Source organism: Pipistrellus hanaki (genome assembly GCF_964339955.1).
Source record: "Pipistrellus hanaki genome assembly, chromosome: 2".
Lineage (NCBI taxonomy): Eukaryota > Metazoa > Chordata > Mammalia > Chiroptera > Vespertilionidae > Pipistrellus > Pipistrellus hanaki.
In genome coordinates, this window is record NC_140504.1 from 76,454,137 (window position 1) to 76,477,055 (window position 22,919).

General features: G+C 35.0%; 2 long non-coding RNA genes across 2 annotated transcripts in view; one reads left to right on the forward strand and one right to left on the reverse strand.

Moving 5' to 3' along the window:
• LOC311618195 overlaps positions 1-22,919 on the reverse strand; it is a 696,016-nt gene that overhangs the window by 242,189 nt on the left and 430,908 nt on the right. The window lies entirely within an intron of this gene.
• Positions 7,927-22,919, forward strand: part of LOC311618188 — a 407,984-nt gene continuing 392,991 nt past the window's right edge. Inside the window, exon 1 of the long non-coding RNA XR_014794256.1 lies at positions 7,927-7,964. This is a non-coding gene — a long non-coding RNA (uncharacterized lncRNA). The remainder of the gene's footprint in view (positions 7,965-22,919) is intronic.

A 22,919-nucleotide genomic window follows, 5' to 3' on the forward strand; every position in this document is an offset into this window, starting at 1 on the left:
AGCGGATCCCACTCCTGATTGGGGGTGGGCAGAGCCAGCTGTGGGGAGGAACTTTAGGTGGTGGGCCAGTGGGCCCTACCAGAGAATTGGCTGGGAGAGGGGCTGTGGGAGGTAGAGATGGGGGTAGAGATGGCGATCGGAGGGTTTTCAGGCTAATCAGAGTGATGGGGGACCATCAGGGGTGGAGCCAGCCTGGGGGAGGTGTCACAGGTGATTGGCCAGACAGCCCCGCCCCTGATCAGGGTGGGAGGGCCCATCTGGTGTTGGGCCTGATGGGGGAAGGGGCTGCAGGAGTTTGGCCGGCCAGCCCCACCCCTAGATGGGGCTGGTTCCTTGTCCACAGTGGGCATCATCATGACAGGTTAGGTGGTTCCAGTCATTAAGGTGTTCTAGTCACTGGCTTTTTATATTAATGGCAAACAATTATTAAGACTCAACATTTACAATCTAGAGATAAATTATTTATACAAAAAATATAAATAACTAAAATTAACTTCCAAAGCAGAAACTTCAATATACAAAAAGCATGAAAAAGACTTGAAAGGCATTTAAGATTACTTATTGAAACCAAGACACCAGGACCACATTGCTCTAACAGAGAAAAGGCTAATTTATGAAGAAGATATTTTCCTCAAATTATGTAAATACTTTCAGAACACATAAAAGTGAAAAATATCCCCAATTAATACATTGGAATAACAGTTATTCCAAAACCATAAAAAGTCATAAATGTGTGACTATCATGACTATTATATGTGATAGTGTGTGTGTATTTAGACCTTTCATTCCCCAAAACTTATATCAGCTACTTATTATACCTATTAAGTAATGCTGTATTTAAATTTTAGAATAAAATTCATTAATTGATAAACTACATCTATACATACCAAAATCATTATATTATACCAACAGTAATATAAGGAATAAAGGTAATTAATTAATAATAATATATGTCACTATGGAAATTTTCACCTTAAACTGCACTATAAAATAATAGTTACATGTATTCAGATTTTTTTTCATTGCTATTTGGAGAGATTGGAAGGAGAGAGGGAAACATAAACGAAAGACACAATTAGTTGCTTTTCACACGCTCCCCCCACAGGGTTTGGTGATTTACCTATAACCCAGGTATACGTCCTTGACTGGAAATCAAACCCAAACCCTTTTGGTGCCAGGGCTGGCACTAACCACTGAGCAACCCGGCCAGGGCACAAATCGATATTTCAATTTTGTACACACAATAACCAACTAGAAATAGAATTGAAAAATAAATTTCATTCTGAATAGCAATAAAAACTATAAATTTACCACAAAATTATAGTATTTTTAGTAATTTATTTTGATATAAGAAAATAATATTTTTATTTTCCCCCAATATTTATTCCCAGTATTTCTGGTTATATTTTACTGTATCATCCAATAAAGTTATAGTATTGATAAACATTATACATTAATTTCATTGAAACTTAATCAAGAGCTGAACAAAATGGGGGGACTAGCAATAATAGTGGCATTTTGGTAATTTGAATGAACTATATTATTTTACATTTACATTGAAAATAATACAAGACAAAAAAGCTAAGTCTGTGTAGAAAAATATAAAACATCAAATATCAGCAGCAAGTGCGAGTGTATAATACAAACATACGTTTTAGGATCAAATAATTAAATGACTGCCTGGGAAACTCAACTAAGAGGGAAATACTCTGGATCCTCAAGGCTGCCACATTTTTTCCACAGTAGGTATTATGAATAGACTCATGTTCGTGTTCTTAGCCTGATAAACATGCCCCATTGTGCAATGATGTTTCATTGTATACAATCTATTGGTACCATCTGTTTCTCATCACATTAAAAAAACAACAAACAAAAAAGGCTGAATGGCTTGCTTAGTGTCTGTAATGTTATAGAAATTATATTTTTTGAGTTATTTGGGATCTCACTATATAAAGAAGATACTTAAAAAAAAGTCTAAGCTTTTAAAATTACCAATGGTGTTTTTAAGAATATAAAATTCTCAACACTCCCGTCTTTATACTTTTCCACTGGTAAAGAAGACTGACATAAAGGAGTCCAACAAAGATACTGATTCTGGGTTCTGTTATATTTGGAAACTGTTATTCACAGTACGATGAAAATTACCACAGCACTTTGCTGAGTGTCTAGGGGAGAAATAACTTTAATATAATCACAGATGCAATAGTAAAGAACTCGATTAAGCAAAGCCAGCAGATTAAATTGCCCTGAGAACTGGATAAATAAGCACCACAAATGAGGAAGATTCACCCTTTTAATCAGCCAAGTCTGCACCTGCAGCATTGCTGTAGTATACAAGCAGATTGACAGATTTACCCAAGTCAAATGCATGAGGCAGAGAGTTTATCAGCCAGTATGTTTGAGTGGAATGCAAGAAAGATAAGATTTAATAAAACCAGTTAGGAAATTTTAGAATATGCCAACCTCCTGAAGATGGTTCTGTAGTTGATTTTTAAAATAAAATAAAAAATTGTCTCCTGGCTAGGTAAAATGTTAGTCTACTGCTTAGTGAAGGTTTCATATAGGCTATGAAACCTCTAACTATAAGGAATTTCTTAGAAAAGATAACACTACTCCTTTATAGGCCTTGATTTTAAAAAATGGTTACTCTGGTTTTACTATATAAACATTTTTAAAATAATGAATTTGACAGATAAAATATCTAATATTGAAATTTGCTCTTATTATTTCACATCTATAAAATTATAGATTTTATAAAGATCCAAGAAAATGCTTCCCAAATCTTGTCAATAATAAGAATTCAAAGTGTTTCCAAGAGATTAGAACTGTCTCAGTACCAAGTGAAAGAGGACGATTTGTCTTTGTTGTAGACATATATTTGTAGGTTTTACATGTAACCTGACTCAAACTCCTATTCTACATAGATATATTTTAAATAAGCTGCTCATGGAGCCATGTATAAATTTTGACATTTTTTAAAAAGTATATGTTCCTACTCTACACCATTTGTTAATCACCAATTAGTTTAGACACTACTTACACACTGAAATATTTCAACTTCAATTGTCCCCTTGCACTGAGCCTTGTATTTTTTTAATTATGTGTATTTGTTGATAATATTATATATTTTAAGTGTACAGTTTTACATACATCATTTGTGTATTACATTGTGTGCTCACTTCACAAAATCTGCATTTCCAACATTAGTGCCTTCATGTCTAACATCGCAAATGCATTTTCCATCTTTTGTATTGTCTGTCCCTGTTATGCAAGATCCACTGTCCTGTTCCTTTTTTTATTCACTTTTCATTTATTTCTCCACATACTCACTAGCTAATTAATACCAATAAGCAATCTTCTAGGTTTCTAGTACACAAAATTCAAAATTCCTCCCCTCATAAAACTAACTTTTTAGTATGACAGATATACACAAAACTGGATGAAAAACCAAATTTTGGTAGAGTAGAGATACATGTTATGAAGAAAAATAAAGGGAGAAGAATTCATAATATCTTTCATTCAGGATGATGATATATCCTATCTAATAAAAAAGTAATATGCAAATTAGCCATCACTCTGCTATACCAAAAAGCCATGCTCACAAGCCAATCAGGAGTGAATATGCAAATAAATACAACCAAGATGGCTACAGCCACAGAGAGCAGGAGAGAGGCTTGTGTTTCCCTGGCAATGGTGGAAGCCAAGCTTTCTGCACACCCTGTTAGGCGTAGGCCTCTGCTTAAAGCACATGTGTCAAACACAAGGCCCGCGGGCCAAATCCAGCCCGCCAGGCCTTGCAATGTGGCCCGCACTGCACTGTCATCACTGCACTCCGCTGTCAGTTTATGACATTGTCAGTTTATGACTGTTCAGTAAACCATTCGGCCCGCGATTTAAGCTGGATTTTAGATTTTGGCCCTTTCTCTGATTGAGTTCGACACCCCTAGCTTAAAGCTACAAAGTTTCAATTATAGAAGATACATAAATTCCAACAGAAATGGCTGCTGCCACAGAGTAAGCAGAAGGCTTGGCTCCACTCCAGGCTACAAAGTTTCAATTGTAGAAGATAATAAACCCCAGGTACCAGGGCCTCCACTTTGATCTCCAGGGGATGTGGCTGGCCTGCAAACCACCACAGGCCCCTCACCCAGGCCACATCAAGCCCCAAGGGAACCCCCATCCTGATCCATGACATCCTTCAGGGCAAACCAGCTTGCCCACCTGTGCACCAGGCCTCTATCCTATCTAATAAAAGAGTAATATGCAGATTGACCATCACTCCAACACACAAGATGGCTGCCCCATGTGATCAAAGATCCTACACCCGTGTGGACACAAGATGGTCACACAAGATGGCCAGCAAGGGAGGACAGTTGAGAGAGACCAGGCCTGCAAGGGACGGCAGTTGGGGGTGATCAAGTCTGAAGGGGAGGGCAGTTAGGGGTGACCAAGTTGGCAGAGAAGGGATGTTGGGAGCGACCAGGCCTGCAGGGGAGGGCAGTTAGGGATGACCAGGCCTGCAGGGGAGGGCAGCTAAGGGCAAACAGGCTGGCAGGGAAACAGGTATCAATGAGGCTGGCAGGCAGAAGTGGTTAGGGGCAATCAGAATGGCAGGCAGGAAAGCAGTTGGGAGCTAGTAGTCCTGGATTGTGAGAGGATGTCCAGTGGGATCGGGCCTAAACTTAGAGTTGGACATCCCTGGAGGGATTCCAAATTGGAGAGGGTGCAGCCTGGGCTGAGGGACATCCCCACCCACGTGCTTGAATTTCATGCACCTCACCTCTAGTTTTATATTAATTACAAATAAGGTGGTCAGAGAAAAGTCTGACTCTACAATTAAAATTTGAGCCAATACTTGAGGAATACAGGAAGCAAATTTTAGAATACCTGAGAAAGCACAATCTCAATAATAGTGCTTTGACCAAAGCTACTGTTGAGGGCCTGTTGAGGAAATTTTGAGAACGACACAGTCCTGAGAGCAGAATGATTAAGTGAGAATAATAAGAGATAATATAAACAAGGTAAAGGAAAGACAATCTGAATTTCATCTGTAAAGTTCACTTATGTCAATCTGCTATATTGGTAATAAACTAGAAGGAAGTCAGAATGAAGGCCTGAGGGCCAGTTAGAATCCTACTGTCAAGTCCAGTTGAAGTTTTGACTAAGATAGAAGCACTGGAAGTCATGAAGTTATTGGAATCTGGATATATATGAAAGCCAAGGCAACAGGAAGTACATATTAGAGTTAGTGCTTAAGGAAAAAATATTCAATCGTATCCATGTATTATTAAGCTTGAGCAACTAAAAAAAAAATGAAGTTTCTAATAAATGAGATGTACAGTACTATAATTAGAAAAGTTAGGGAGAAAAGATCACGAATTCTGAGCAGAATATATTTGTTATATGTTAATCAAATAATAAATATTAAATACTTGTTTTATAAATATTTTAAATATTAAACATTTTATATATAAAATAAGCAATGCTTATGTATATCCAGTACAAATGTAAATTGGCAGATGGATATAGAGTGGTTTTCAGGGGAAATACCTTTAGTTTCAGAAGCCTGATTCATTGGTGACAGCAATATGCCTTGTTGGAAAACCTTAATTCTCAATTGCTGAGAATATGTGATTGATCTTTGGTTGGCTTTTAGTCATTAATTAGCATGTAGCAAATATTGTGAGATATGGTTTCTGAGACATCTCCTTAAAAATGAAGTTTCACTTATTACATATAGATCCCTTATGCCCTTCTTCACGGTTTTATTATTCCTGCCTGGAGCACAAACATGACTATATTTAATCTATGAGAATGCAACCCTGAATGTGAAAGGACACACCCAAAGAATCCTGCAGCAGGAAGTCCAACGGAAACTGGACCTGCTGCTATCATGAAGATGCCAGGTACCCTGCACTCCTGACTTCATTTTATTTAATAGAAAAAGAAATTCCTATACTAATTAGGTGTTTTTGTCTTTGTTTTATTGCAGCTGAACAGAAATAAAAGTTCACCTATTACACCCAACTTAATCTATTTAACACCCCTCTAATCTTTGTTTCTGTCTACATTTTAGTTAATAATAAAAAATTAGAAAATTTGTTACATTTTTAGTCATTGCTACAATCATCCCTAAATTAAATCAATAACAAGAAGCTGTGGTACAAGAAGCAAGGAGAAAACCAGAAGGAAGCGCGGAGGAGCTGTAAAAGCCTAAGGTACGGAGACACGCGGCGCGCGCGGAGAGGACGGAGCCGGAGAGGAGGGAGGCCGAGTGCCTGGCGGGCGTTCCCAAGCGGGAAGGAGAGAAAACTCCGACTGTGCTGGGCCCCTGACTGCTCTGAACCCCCGTTCTGGGCCAGACCCCGGGGACTCAGGCTCAGCCAGAGGGAGCTGGGCTGTAAGTCGGAACCCCGGGGTAGCGGAGAAAGGAGGTCCCGGAGGCGCGCACACTGCCCCCAGAGAAGGGACGGTCGGCTGTGCCGCGGGATTGCCCTGACGGGAAGGAGACTGGGGCTCCAGACTGCTGTGAACGCCACCTCCAACTCCACTTCCAACTGAACTGAACCCCAATACCGGGCTCATTGGGGGAGAGCATAGACTGTTTGGCAGCAGGCGAAAATCGAGGGCACCTTTCTCTCAGAGGCGCCGGCAGCGAGCATAGGGCGGGGCTGACGGAAGCCAAAGCTGCAGGCTCCACCCTGAAACCCCGTCCCATCTGTAACTGCGAAATGCGACAACAAAATAGATCACAAACGAAAGAAATGGAGGACAAAAAGCGTCTGGATATAGAGTTCAAATCTACGCTTATAAGGTTTTTCAAGAATTTCCTAGAAAAGATGGATAAGGCCTATGAGGATATGAAAAGAGACCATCAAGAAATGATAAGGGAACAACAAGAAATAAAGAATACATTGTCTGAAATAAAAAATATTCTACAGAGTCCTAAAAACAGAAGGGAAGATCGCAAGAATCAAGTCAAAGATTTGGAACATAAAGAGCCAGAAGACACTCCTCCACAGAAGCTAGAAGGCAAGAGAATCCAGAAAATTGAAGATAATGTAAGAAACCTCTGGGACAACTTCAAGCGAACCAACATCAGAATTATGGGGGTTCCAGAAGATGAGAGAGAGCAAGATATCGAAAACATACTGAAAGAAATAGTGACAGAAAACTTCCCCCACCTGGTGAAAGAATTTGACTTACAAGTCCAGGAAGTGCACAGAACTCCAAACAAAAGGAATCTAAAGAGGACCACACCGAGACACATCATTATTAAAATTCCAAGAGCAAAAGATAAAGAGAGAATATTAAAAGAAGCAAGAGCAAAGAAGGTAGTAACTTATAAAGGAGCACCTATACGATTGTCAGCTGACTTCTCAACAGAAACCATGCAGGCCAGAAGGGAATGGCAAGAAATATACAAGGTGATGAATAGCAAGAACCTACAGCCAAAAATAAGCTACCCAGCGAAGCTATCACTCAGAATCGAAGGCCAGATAAAGAGCTTCACTAATAAAAAAAAGCTAAAGGAGTTCATCACCACCAAACCAGAATTATATGAATTGCTGAAGGGGGTTCTTTCAGAAGAGAAAGTAAACAAAGATAAAAATTATGAACAACAAATACGTAATTATCAACAAGTGAATCTAAAAACCAAGGAAATTAAAAAAATCTGAGGAACAATATTAACTGTTGAATATAATAGAATCAGAGGTATGGAAGGGGAGTGAACTGACGATTCTTGGGGAAAAGGGGAGAGGGGGGCGTGGGAAGAGACTGAACATAAACTGTGCACCTATGGATGAGGACAATGGGGAGAGGGGAAAGGGCAGAGGGTGGGGTGGGAACCTGGTGGAGGAGAGCAATGGGGGGGGGGGGGGAAAGGAACATTTGTAATAATATGAAAAATAAAAACTTATTAAAGAAAAAAAAAAAAAAAAAAAAAAAAAAAAGAAGCTGTGGTTGTCTTAATTATTCACCTGCTTGCTTATTTGTTTTTTTCTCCTTTCTCTGATAATATATTTTATAAAAACCTAAATGTGGAACTCACTCTATAGCTTAAGCTGAATCTAGAAAGCTACTAAAGCCTTATGACCATGTTTCTTTTATTAATATTACATAATAATAATTACTATTATTCATCATATATTACATTTTAATTATAAATATTGTGGGTTGGATTCCAAGTCAGGACACATGCCCAGTTTTCTGGTTCAATTCCCAATAGGGGGCATGCAGGAGGCATCCAATCTATGTTTCTCTTTCTTCCTTTCCCTTCATCTCTTTCTCTGAAAGAATCAGCAAAAATATGTAAAAATATGTTTGGTAAAAATGAAAGTAAGGTTGAATAAAAAAAAATCTAACCATTATAATTACAGTGTTATGTGAAAAAATGGTATGTAAATGAATGATTCAGAACTGTTACAAAGAAAATCTTAATGTATTAAGATATAATACATTCTTGCTTTGAAATTGTGTGCTGTTAAAATAACTCATAATTGTTTTTTCTTTAAAAGTTATATAAGCAGTTATTAAATTACTAGTTTAACTTAATGAGTTTAATCCTGAATCCAGGTACTTTATCATGTTGTGTAGAACTGACTATATGTTTGCTTAATTTATAGCATATATTAATGAAAATGCCATGGCTACAAATATTTCAGTGATGCATCCGTAGAAATAATCCTGCATTTTGGGATGGTTTCTTACTTACCAGTCTCTTTCACACAAAATTAAAAATTGTATCTCAAAGAATTATAATAACCATTCATTATATAGGAATAATTCAATACTGAGAAGTTTTGTTTGTGCCTGTAAGATTTGTTTTGCTTCTACTCTGCATGGAATATATGATCCCTTCTCAATATTCCAGACTGATGTCCTTTTTAAAGTATTCAAGGAACTCAATTCTGCTTTTCAGGGAACTTTTTCTACATTTGAACTGTGTGAATTATACCACTAAAAGGATCCCTACTAATTTTCAGCCATTTGTCCTGTAATAGACATTTTAACTTTTTAAGACTTTTTTTTATGAACAGAGCAAAATTAAGAGGAAGGTACAGATATTTCCCATATACTCTTTACCCTGCTTCCTCATTATCAATATCACTCACCATGGTGGTACATTTGATACAATTGACGAGCTTGCATTGAGGTACCATAATCACTCAAAGAGCAATGTTTACCTTAGGATTTACTCTTGGGAATGCACATCCTATGGACTGGGACACATGTATAATGATATCCATCATTATCATATTACTAGAGGCCCATTGCACAAAGATTCATGTGAGAATGGCCTACCTTCCCCTGGCTGCCAGCACTGCCTTCACTGTGGCCAGAGCTGCCTTTTCACCTTCCCATGCTGCTCAAAGGCCTGCAGTGGCTAGGGCGGTGTGGAATTCCTGAATCATCACCACTCTGTGCCTGTGTATGCAAATTAAACCCCCATCTTGTTAGGTTAATTTGCATATGGACTCCTGATTGGCTGGTGGTTGTCAAGGAGGAATGGTCAATTTGAATATTTCTCTTTTATTAGTGTAGATATAGAGTACTGACCTAAACATCCTCTCTGCTCTGCCTGTTTATTCCTCCCTTTCTGTTATTTGCCAACCCCTGGCAAATAACAAGCTTGATTGGTGGATCATATGATTAGAGTACATTTAGTTTTATAAGAAAACACCAAACTGTTGTGTGAATGAGATTGGGGAATTGAGAGAAGGAGAATTAAGGAGGGCAGTGTGATGGTTGCCTTTAACTTTTTGTAATTTTATAAAACCCTAAAAAATTTATACAGTGCAGATTTCACATTGTACTAGTTAAAAAATAAAGCGAATTCCTTTCTTAGGGAGTTTATCTAACTCTTACCTTTGATTTTTGTCCATTAGATTAATTGCAAACCTTACTAGAATCATTGAATGAGTAGGTTTTGCTGGTTAAGCGATCTTATAACAATCTGCTTTTTGGATATCTTTTCTACAATTTTACTTATTCCAAATTAGCTTTGCAATTGAAAAGTATTGTACTTCATACAAATGTGATTTTTAAAATAGGGGGTGTGGGGGCCTCTGTAATGAACTGAACTGAAAGTAACTTCTCAGGGCAGGTCATCCTTGCCTTAACAAGCTCTGTCCATTGTTTTTATGCATCTGGTTAATGCCTCTTTTTCAGACCCTGGGTTAGCATCAACACCCTCAAGAGAGCACATACTCTGTTAACTATCCTATAATCCAATCACAAACATTTCCCTGCCTTGCTTTCTCCCACTTTCATGTAACCTTCCTTGCATTTCCTCCTTAATTTCAAATGCACAAAAGGACCTATTACTCTGGGAAGCCCTCTTCTCAGTCTGTTGAGCTCTTACTTCCAGGAGTGTCCTCTGTTTGGCTCAAAGAAACTCTAGTAAACTCATACAGTTTTCTACCTGTTCAGATGTTTTAACTTTTACACACACACACACACACACACACACACACACACACACAGTATTTCTGACTAAAATCTAATAGGAATTGGTGTGTGTGGTAACAAGACACAGTCACATCTTTAATCAAACACTGATCCACTCCTTCCACTATTGGCTTTTTTTGCTGATCATCAAATGTGTTAATTATGTTTCTGCCCCCTGGTCCTGGAGTTCCCACTGCTCAGAATACTCTCATGGTAGACAGTCTCATGCTAACTCCCTCTTTCTAGCTAGGTTCTGCCCAGATGTGGCCTGTTCTTACCACTTTACGTACATTTCCACCACCTCTGGTCACTGGCTCCAAACCATGCATTATACTTCTTTGTGTATAAATAAGTATACTATCAGATTCTATCTTAGCACATTATAAAAGCCTAATACATATTGATAATAAATTAATTACAAAGAACAAGTTGTAAAAGTTTGTCACCAACAGAAGCTGGTGTGATTCTGTTTCCAGTCTCTTCTGTGATTTTGAATATTTTTAAGTTTGAAATAAAAAAAATAATTAAACATAAACACTGAGTGTTGCACCTGACTATTTATTAATAGGTATGCCCTAAGCAGAGAACAAAATACTTCCATAAGAAAAGCTTTAATCAAATACTTTTCCTTACCAAACTTCAAAGCTTTACTGATTTCTGGAGGTGGAGCACTGTTGGAAAACAGGTTCATTTTAGCATGGCAAATGATCTTGAACATTCATTACTATTTCTATTTACAGAAATTTTCACTCTTTTATGAGTGAATGAACAAAATAGCAACTTGCTATCTTATTATGTATCACAACATAAATTAAGGGAGATGTGCTGCTTTCACTTTTCTGATGAAAGAAAATATGATGGATGAAATGTCAGAGCATTATAATAAATGCAACAGCTAATAGCTTATTAATTCTACTTGATATTTGATGTACCAAATTAAGAAATATTATTTCTTCTTTGCATCTACTTTTAAGTTGTGTGCGTGTGTTTTTTAGCATCCTTGCCATTTAAAAATAGTGGACTTTATAGTTTGTGATCCACAGTTTATTTAACATAGCAAATTGACACAAAAGTATTAAAGGTAGGAAAGTGGAAGTGTTTAAATCGTTTTACTATTCTATATAATGTTTAAAAATAAACTGTTTAGTATACAGATATCTGTATGTTATAGATATGTTTCTATGTTTTATATATTCATGCATGTATATTACTATGTCATGTATTAATAGATTTTATGTTCTATGAGCAGATAAAGGGTAAGAAGGCTTGATTTAAGAACTGCTTTGAGAAATTTAATTGAAGAATACAATTTTCTAAAACCTTACCTACTGCTATATTTGTCATTATTTATAAATGATAAAAAAAAATACTATGGTAAGGTATTTCCCTCTAGCCTTGACCTGTTTGGCTCAGTGGATAGAACATTGGCCTGGGGATTGAAGGATCCCAGGTTTGATTCCAGTCAAGGGCATGTACCATGGTTGTGAGCACATCCCCAATAGGGGCTGTGCAGGAGGCAGCTGATCAATGTTTCTCTCTCATCATGTTTCTGACTCTCTATCCCTCTCCCTTCCTCTCTGTAAAAAATCAATAAAATATATTTTTTTAAAAAAGATATTTCCCTCTGTTTTCTTTGAAGTAAAGTGTTTCCTCTAATTGGTTTTATTAATTATAATTATATCTTAAAATGAACTTCTATTTTATGTTATTTCTTGTGTGTTCCATAAGCACATACCTACAATATTTATTGCAACATGATTTATCTTACAATATTACAGGATGAATATTTGGATGTGTGCATTGGCATGAGATGTACTATGTAATATAGTACTAGTAATTTGATACTTAAAATAAAAATCAGATTGTTTTGATGTTTGCTTTAATTAAAAAAATAAAAGTGCATAAGTGTGGGTATATTTTTGCTTCATATATTAAAGAAGTGTTCAAACAGTGATGAAAAATATAGTTTTAAATTAACATGTCTTATTTGTTGCTTCCATCTGATGCAGTAAGAATTTATGTTTATTAATTTGTTGTAAAGACTATGGCAGATCTTGCTATTTGTAAATTCAATTTGTAATATCCCAAAATATTTTAAATGCTTTGTGATATTTAGATATATTTTCTGAGTTACTTTCCTCTTCCTAATCAGAAAATTGAATCAGAATTTCATTATGAAATGATTTTAAAGAAAAAATTGTTTATTCAATTTGACACTCACTGTAAACTGCCATATATTTTACACCTGACAATCATAGATGTTATGTTGCCTTGAAATGTAAAAATTTTCTTTTCTTTTACCTTCATCTTAGTCTTTTGATGGGCTCTTGTGTTTATATTTTAGGACAAGTTGGAATTTTCATTATGTTTAAGATTTTTGAATTCTAATACATTTTTTTTTGCACTAAATCTTGGATCTCACAGACAAATATTTTCATTGTTTTGGAGCAGCAATTTTCAATGTTTTTATCTCATGGCAACATAACAAATATTTAAAATTCTGCAGGAAACCATAAAATATACTTTTTGCTAATCTGACAAGAAAATAGGTATAATTTTAAACAATTTACACCAGACACCCATTGTTGTGTTGGCTGTTGTATTTTTTTTTGTGACAAACTAAGAGAATAGAAGTCAGTATCCTTGATTAAATAAATTAGGTATTGTATGTTTTTAAAATTCTTATACCAGTTGAAAATTGCTGTTTTAGGGGATGGATGACTTCTGGGATTTAAACTTAAAATCCATCCACAATGTATAAGCTATCCAATTGGCTAAGTAGAGGACATATCAAAGTCTTGGAGTCCCAAAATTCAAATCAAAGTGACTTAATTTTAATCTCAAAGAAGCACAATTAGAATATGATTATAACATTACATGGGGAGATTTAATTTATCCTATTAAATCCTGATTAAAAAATTAATATGTAATTAAAAGAACTTATTTAGGTGAATGATAGAGAATGGATAGATCAAAGGGTAGAAGTGAAGAATTTAGTCAGCAAAATTTTGGATAAAGGGGCATTGTGTTCTCAAGAAAAGGATGGACCTACTTTGCTAGTAAAATGCCTCATTATCGCCTGGGTGAAATATTTCTCCAAAGTAGTTATTTCTCCTTGTTCTGTGTTCATGCATTATAATCATTCAGCTACTTAGTTTGGTTTTCCATATAGAGTGATGTTTGAAAATTGTCAATATCATGATTTCTGAAAAAGTTTATTTTTACTTTTAAATAATGAAATGCAAGTATAGTTATGTACATTATTCTCTTAATATGTTCTATTACTATGGTTCCTCTCAAAGTATAAGCAACTTTAGAACATAGAAATACCAGTCTTCAAACCATATGACACATGCACAAAGGAGGTATCATATTTGGAATGAGCCCCGTGGTCCTTTTCACAAGATACTCAAACTTACTATTTGCCTTTTCAAGCCTTAAGGAGGTGGCCAGATCCAGGTCTTGTTCACCGGACTTGATGGCAGCATGGTTAAAAACTAAAGCGTGAAGGAGAGGCAAGAGGGAAATGAACTTTCAGTGAGGTGCCTAAATTATACACAATCAAGTCACTTGAAAACAGTAAACATTTGGAGTGACCTTGTTGGATAGAAAAAAAAAAAGTAAATAAAATATCACAGAGTGGCACAAGCTGTCACCCTTCAGTGCAAGTCAAGCACATACTCTAATGAGTGACTCTCAGGCCCATATGCAGTCTCTGAGAATTGCGTATGTTGATGGTGTGCAGCATGTCATTTACATTTCATGATAAATAATAAAACATCCCTGATGGCATACCACTCCCATTATGTTCTCTGTTATAGTCTGTGACCAGGTTGATATTGAATTTCAAATTTAAAATCTAGCCTTGCCTATTACAATTTTACACCTAAACTTGAATTATTTAAACTTTTTAATGGCACTTTAGAGAACACAGACCAGAGTTTAATTGCTAACTAATTAGATCGTATGCCTGAGTAAAAGATATAAATTAAAATTAATGGGAAGATATAATATTGCTCTGATAAAGAACTGACATAGTGCATTCAATATTCTTTCAAATTATCAGTAAAATTGGTTTAAACATTATATTGAATTTTGTTCTTTGATGTGTAAAAAATCATTTTCCTTCTCATTTTGAGTATATTTCATCTTTTATCCAATTAGACCAAGAATTTATGTGATCCAAATAAACTGCATATATGAGCAGCGGTATTCCAAGGGGATTATGCCCTCGGCGATTTATCAGGAAACCTTGTTAACTTGTAAGGATGATTCATAGATTTGCTGCACTTAAAAGCAAAACAGAGCATGTGAGAAAAACTAAGTATGGAGGCTGATCTTGCATTTGTATTGGTTTTAGAAACTTTCAATACAGTCAACTCTCTAAGTTTTTTACTTTGTGAAATATGCCACTCACATAGATTACTTAAATACCTAAATTTTTGTACTCATGGCACTAAATTTTGTATTTAATATTAATTATTATTATTGCTATATTATTGTTATTGTTATTATGATTGTTAATAAACCCTTTATTATCTCCCAAACATATGGATATAAACAGTAGGCTTTATGCATTTAATGGTTCACAGTAAAACAATAAGGCAGGTGCTCTAATTATTTGCATTTCGTTTGTAAGTAACACAGGTTTCTGGAGGCTCAGATGAGACATGTACAGAGACAGAGCAGCAACCCCACTCCCCAACTGTTTTCCTCACTGACGTTATCACTCTGCACTCTCTGATTCTTCATTTTGCATTGAGACAATTTTTACCTTCTAACTCATGAATGTGATCAGTGCTAAGGCCAAAATTCTTAAGAACAGTACTCATAATTGCTCTATTTGTCATTTTTGAATAGTTATGGGTTGATTTGTGCTCCCCACCCCAAATATATGTGAAGTCTGAAGCCAAGTAACTGTGAATATGACATTATTTGGAAAGAAGGTCTTTGTAAATGATAGAGTGAAGGCCATTACAGTGAGCCTTAACCCAATATGACTGTGTCCCTATGAAAGGGGGGAAGAATTGGACCCAGAGAGACATGCACACAGAGAATGCCATGTGACATGAAGTCATGTATCAGTGATACATTTACAAGCCAAGGAATGTCAAAAGCTGCCTGCATATTGCCAGACGTCAGCAGAGTCTTGGAACAGATTCTCCCTCACAGCCCTCAGAAGAAACCAACCTATCAGCACCTTGATCTCAGACTTCTTTGCATCCAGAACTGTGAGGCAATAAATCTCTCTTAAAGATACCCAGTTTGTGATACTTTGAGTCATCCAAGCAAACTAATATAAATGTCTTGTGTTCTTTTGTTTGAAACAAGAAGTATACTTCATGTGCATATGTCTAATGAAAACTATGAATGTAATTATATGCTTACATGCATAGTTTTATTTTAAAAAATGACATATTTACTTCAAAATGACAAAGCCCTTTTTTGCCAAAGAGTCTGAAAATTAAAATTCCAGTATTTAAAAGTGAAAAGACATATTTTTAAAATCAAGTGACTAAATGTAAGATGTAAAGATATGCTTAACATTCAATTTTTATTCATTCCTTTGATATTAGAAATCAAACACAATTTTTAAAATTTACTGAATGATAGTGAAGAATGACTTGTGTAAAATTTCCTAAATGCCATTTTTTTTCCCAATTAGATTAGATCCTTCCCAAGTATCTAACTTTAAAAGAGACTAAAATAATGATGAGTCATATAGACTTAGTATCACATTTTTAAATTAACCACAGGTAAATAAACAATTATATTTCTAGGAAAATACTTTTAAAAATTAAAGAGTAGTATTACAGGATACTGGATTTTCATCTGGACCTAGGCTATTTTTGTGTAGGTTTAGAACATTTATTTTCATACCTAAATTGAACTTGGCAAAATCTAGGCTGCTTTGTAACAATCACCTTTAAAGAAGCAATTTTATCTCTGCTCTTAAATTTCTTGAAAGAAAATTTTTTTTTCTCTTTTTTTTTTTCCTGTGAAACGGAGTAAGTTTTGCTCAATAGAATAAAAACCCACACATAAAGAATTATTTTGAGAGTTTTCTGAAAATAATGTTGAATAGAGAATCACAATAGGGAAGGTACTTAGCAAAAGTCACTAATAAAATATTTATTGCAATTATTTTTAGATTTTAGACATAATTATCTAAATTAATAAAAATAATCTTAATTTATTCTAATAAAAACATTTACATTTTTCATAATATTCTTTGACATTAAACCAGTTGTTCTATAAAGAATTTTACTTTCTAAAATTATAACTGTCCTTTTTCTATATAAAATGATAAACTCACACCCAATTTAATTTAAAAATATTTATGATAATATTGATAATAATTAGTTTTTCAAAAAGATACTCAGAATCTTTATTCCTGACCCCAGTGAATAATTCAGTCTTAATGAAGGTTAACAATAGTTCTTTCACCTCTGATCCCAAGCTTCTTAATTGTTAACATTTAACCTAATTTAAAAAGGTGATGATAGTTTTAAATGTCTTCTAATCCAGTTTAAGTTTTCATTTTAATGAGTATTCTAGCAAGTCAATTTAAAAATGTTTATTATTTGTGTAATTAAATTTTATTTTCACAACAAAAACGGGTTATATAGATATATTAGAATATTAATATTTTTATTAAATTGCTTAGTGTGCTGAAACAGCATGTGTAAAGTATCCCAGATTAGTTTTATTCATCTGATTACTTTATTCTTTCTCTGTTGTGGTATGCAGATCAATAGTAATTCACATCTCATTGTATAATGAAAATCTGTCTTTATGACCATGAACATACATTTATTATAGTTGTGACTAAAATTACATCCTATTTCATTTATATTACATAACAAACAATTCTTGATTTTTTTTTTCATTTTATTGTCTTAACACCATTGTGGAAGACAATGAAAAGCTTGTAACTATCAAGAACACATGGAGAAATTCTGACATGGTCTAGTTTATAAAAATAGCCTTTTAAGACATTATCATTATTCTATCTTCTCTCCTTTTTTAGTAGATGGATACCACAGTAAATATCTTCTATTAGCCTTTTGTGAATTATAAGTATTTAAATCACTACCTTTATCAATTATAAAGTATGTCTATGCTAGCTTTTGCTTAATGATATCCTGTAAAGCATACTAATAATAAAATTTTGAGTCAGGTTATGATTTTATATTTGACTGATAAGTGAAACTATAATATAAATGTTTTATATTTTAAAGCATCTGCTAATCATATTAGTAATGTAAACACATGGCTTGTATGAAATGTTTTCTTTAAATGATTGTTTTGGGCATTATCATGACAAAAAATGCTACTCTGCAGATTCTTATTTATTTTCCTTTAAATTTTTATTTGGGCCGAAACCGGTTTGGCTCAATGGATAGAGTGTTGGCTTGGGGACTGAAGGGTCCCAGGTTCAATTCCGGTCAAGGGCATGTACCTTGGTTGCAGACATATCCCCAGTGCGGGGTGTGCAAGAGGCAGCTGATCGATGACTCTCTCTCATCGATGTTTCTAACTCTCTATCTCTCTCACTTCCTCTCTGTACAAAATCAATAAAATATATTTTTTTAAAAAAATTTTTATTTGGCACATCACAAATATTTTAAATTAATCTTGTGTGTCTATTAAGCCTTACACTGCTTTGGCATTTTAACTATTATTCTATACACAAGTTTTACTAATACGGTTATATTTCTTAGATATTTTAAGTGTTATTTAACATCTTTTTGGATAATATGTCATATAGGCTATTTGTGTCTTTATTGGAAGGTCTCATTTGAACTTTTAAAATAAATAATTGTTAATCCCAATTTTATTAACCCCAGTTCATATTCCCTAAATATTTTATATTTTTTAAAACGTAATTATTTGTACCTTAACTATTAAGGCACAAATCAACCCATAACTATAAAATTAATAAATACTAGTTTATCTAATTATATATGAAGTAGGGGCCTGGTGCACAAAAATTAGGCATGGTTGGCATGATATTCCTCAACCCAACCTGCACCCTCTACAACCTGGGACTGCTCGGGAGATGACCGACTGCCAGTTTAGGCCTGATCCCTGTGGTAGTGGAACATCCCTATCACAATCCGGAACTTCTGGCTCCTAACCGCTCACCTGACTGCCTACCTGATTGCCCCTAATGGCTTCTGCCTGCCATCCTGATCACCCCCTAACAGCTCCCATTCCGGCCTGATGGCCTCCAACTGCCCTTCCCCGCTGGCCTGATCACCCCCCAACTGGCCTCCCCTGCCTTGACCCATCTCCTCCGCCAGGACCCGCCTCCTCCATGTGAGACAGCAGAGACACCAGGATTGGCCTCCTCCATGCTGCACAGAGCCACGGGACCCCCAGGCCTCACCATGTGAAGTGGCCACCGGGCCCAGCCTCTGCTGTGCACGTGGCCATCTTGTGACAACATCACATGAGGGGGTCGCGTGAGGGCCTCGTGCAAGGGTGTGGCACCACCTGGGCTTTTGTTATATAGGGTTGTGATATTTTGCAGCTAAAATCCAAGGGGCAAGTAAATAATATAGTAAGTGCTATATATAAAATTTTCTCCTCCTTTATCAATGACTGTAACTGAGTAGTTTTTCTATAAAATGTTAAACCTCTGATACATCTCACCTCACAGGGGGGGGCGGGGGGGGGGAGAGCTTTCTCCATGAGAATATCAGGAAACACCTTAAGACAGTGATGTTTTTCACTCCAGGACAAGTTATTAATAATTCATTTACAATTCTGTCTTTGTAAACCTTTGGAAATTGATATATAGCACCCATTTAACAAGAGCTTACTAATGTAAAAGGCACTAACTTGGCTTTTGAATTTCAAAAGTTATCTTAATTAAATTGGTGTTCTTGTACTACATGTGCCTGGGGGCCTGGGAAATAAATGAGTTCTGTAAATCATGATATTAATAATGCACATGAATTTTAATTATAAAATGTCTCCACATTCTCAGATATAGAAAAAAACTATCTTAATACAGTTTGTGTGGTTTATTAGCTTGCATTTTTTTTTCAACTTTCCTGGACATTGCTCACAATTAAACTAATTTTTAAAAATTTTTATTTCACAATTACTATAATCAAATATTTCTTATGATGTATAATTTATAAATATTTTACTATAAATTACTTAAAGATATACATACACCATATATTTATAGTTTGTGTATATGATCAATGTATGCTATGACAATTTAGAAATCATTATTTAAGCGTCAGTATGACAGACCATCAGCACATTTTTACTAAATTCTGTAAATTAGGTGGCATTCTTTATAGATAGCAACTAACAGTATGTACACTAATCAATCAGAATGAATGCCAGCCAGTATGCCTTACCAATTCTAATGGCTGATTATCAGTGTTTATATCAAGTTGCTGTTTGGCTTACTATGATGAATTATACCTCATACAAGTCATGTAAAGTTGAAAGCTTGACTAGAAATGCATGAACAAAGGGAATTATTAGAAGAAAATATAGCAAATTAATGATAGTAGTTGTCAACAGTCTTTCCTTTAATTCTTGAAAATAATTCTGGAATGATTTACACATTTTTAGGAATAAAATTTTTATACATTTAAAAACAAAAGCAAAATAGCTTGAATTTAATTTTTCAAAAAATGCTTGGTGTCCCCCAAAAATGTATCCACACTATGTATATTTATAAAAGTAGTGTTTATTAAAATACATTTCATTTTTTTAAAAAGAATCAGCTGTTAAAGTATGTATACATTTTGGGACACAATATATATATATATATATATATATATATATAATACTATTTAAATATTTTTAGTGATCAAAGTGAAAAATTTACTTAATATGTATTATATTTTACCTCCTACCTGAAACATTTTGTTTCCTTATCAAAACCTTTCTTTCTTCTTTCTTTCTTTCTTTCTTTCTTTCTTTCTTTCTTTCTTTCTTTCTTTCTTCTTTCTTCCTTTCCTTCCTTCCTTCCTTCCCTCCCTCCCTCCCTCCCTCCCTCCCTCCCTCCCTCCCTCCCTCCCTCCCTTCCTTCCTTCTTTCCTTCCTTTCTTCCTTCCTTTCTCTCTTTCTATCAAATCATGAAAGTCTCTCTTATTTTTAAGGTAATCCTTATTGATTTGATGTAGTTGAATTATCTTGTGAATTAACAGGATTTATATCTTGCTATCTAAAAGCAAATTGCTTTAATATATCCAATTCTCACTACAGCAATAATTTTCTAATACCTGCAATTATAAATATTCATTAACTCTCTCTAATATTATAAAGTAAAAGGTTATCAAATATCTCTGTAGAGTTGGAAAAACTAGAGTTTGCAAGATAATCACTGTATTATATTTGACTTTTGTAAAAATTTCCATATTTAAAGCTGTATTTCATATTTGCACTTCATAAACAATTAAAACAAGCACTAATTAATAGACCTCACTAATTCACACTTTTTTTGGGGGGAAATAGCTATGGAAAACTAAGGTATTTGGCCATGTTAATATATAATTGGAAACTAGTTGTTTTAAATGTCATATCCACCAGGACTGTACTCAGGAATGAATAAGCCCATTGTGTGTGTGTGTGTGTGTGTGTGTGTGTGTGTGTGTGGTGTGTGTGTTCAAAAGAAAAATAATGTTTCTCTGGCAAGTAGAAGTTTCTTACATCAGATTCAGATTTATATTTCTCCCTCTGTACAGGGTCTGTAGATGAAAAGTATCACCAGATATCCCTCAAGGAAAGACTGATTGCTGCAGTAGTAGCTAATCCCAGGTTTGCCTTATGTATTGAAAGTCATCTTACATGAGGCCAGTTCCTCCGCAGGATGGCCCATATCCAATCCCTGTTCAAGGCAGGGTCTAAAACCCTTGACCCTTTTGTCTCAAATTAGCTATTTTAAATAACAACAATTTATCCCACAGCTCCTGGTGGTTTGGGCCAGTGAGTACTTTATGAGCACTCAAAACAATTCAACTTCTGCTTCCTAATTATGCTTCTTCTCTATCCCTTCCTCATTTATTGATTCCTATTGTAAAATACCTTGCCCACTAGGTACCAGCTCAGTGTCTTCTCTGAAGAACCCATCCTATAACAAGTGTATTAATGAAACATTGCTAATGCTGTTGTTCACTCTCATATATTCAAAAATAGGACTTAGATCATACAATTATGACACATATTTGTTTGTAATAAAAATATATTAAAGAATTAAAAATATCCAGAAAATACTTAATGCATAAAAATATAATACAAGCGATTTCCCCAGCGGAAGGAGGTAACTCCTCTCCTGTCCCTTCAAAGTCCTTCACTCCCACTGAAATGTACCGCCCGCAGACCCATTCGCCAGCAGCTCTTATAAGGTAGTTTTCATAGGACCAGCTTGTGTTTGTGCAGACCATTTATACCACTTACCAACAGCAGCTCACTGTACACACAGAGTAATAGCACAGATATAACACCACAAACTTAATCAAAGACATAAGACGTCCAACCTTGAGTTTATGCCCACTTATTAGAGCATAATATTCTTTTAAGAACTCTGTAATTTGTTAATTTTCCATTGTAGATGATTTTCCTATTATCAGTTAATATCTTAAATGTGCACATTTATTTAAAACCTCCCAAAATAAAATATATTGAATACCAGTTGACAAGGAACTGGCTACGTGCTAGATATAAAATTAGCAAACTGTACAAATATTCCTTATATGAAGAAACCCACAATCTAATTCAGAAGACAGGTAGGTAAGCAAATGGGATAACTGTCAGGAGGAAAATAATTATAAAGTACAGTAAACCCATGAAGGGAGCAATTTATGATTAGCTTTAATGTGTTTATTAATCTGTACCAGTTATGCTTATTTCTTCAACTGTGCTACTTTCTAATTTTCTCTGGATTGTGGAAATGCATAAATAGTCTCATTACAATCATGTATAAATTTAACAACTATGAACAATATTCTGTGAGGGCTCACTTCTGAAAAAATTATTTTTATAGAATATAATAGCAACATATATATTTTGAATATTTAAGAAAATTTTTAAAAATTACTTTAACCCTGGCCAGTGTGGTTTAGTTGGTTATAGAATCATCCCATGCACCAGATGGTCATGGGTTTGGTACCTGGTCAAGGTACATACCTAGATTGTGGGTTCAATCCCTAGTCAGGGAGAGTATGGGAGACAACTAATCAATGTGTCTCTCTCACATTGATGTTCTCTCTCTCTCTCTCTCTCTCTCTCTCACTCTCACTCTTTCTCCTCCTTTAAAAAATAAAATAAAAACTATTTTGCAGTTTTTATTGCGATTATAGTTAGAGAATTTGCTGTAAAGCTAAGTTTTATATGTATTGCGTGGTTATGCTGTCACAGGTTATTTTATCAGTTTGTGAGGGAGGAAATACCCAAGTTGTCTATAATGTTCAACATTAAGCTTATTGTTTTGAGGG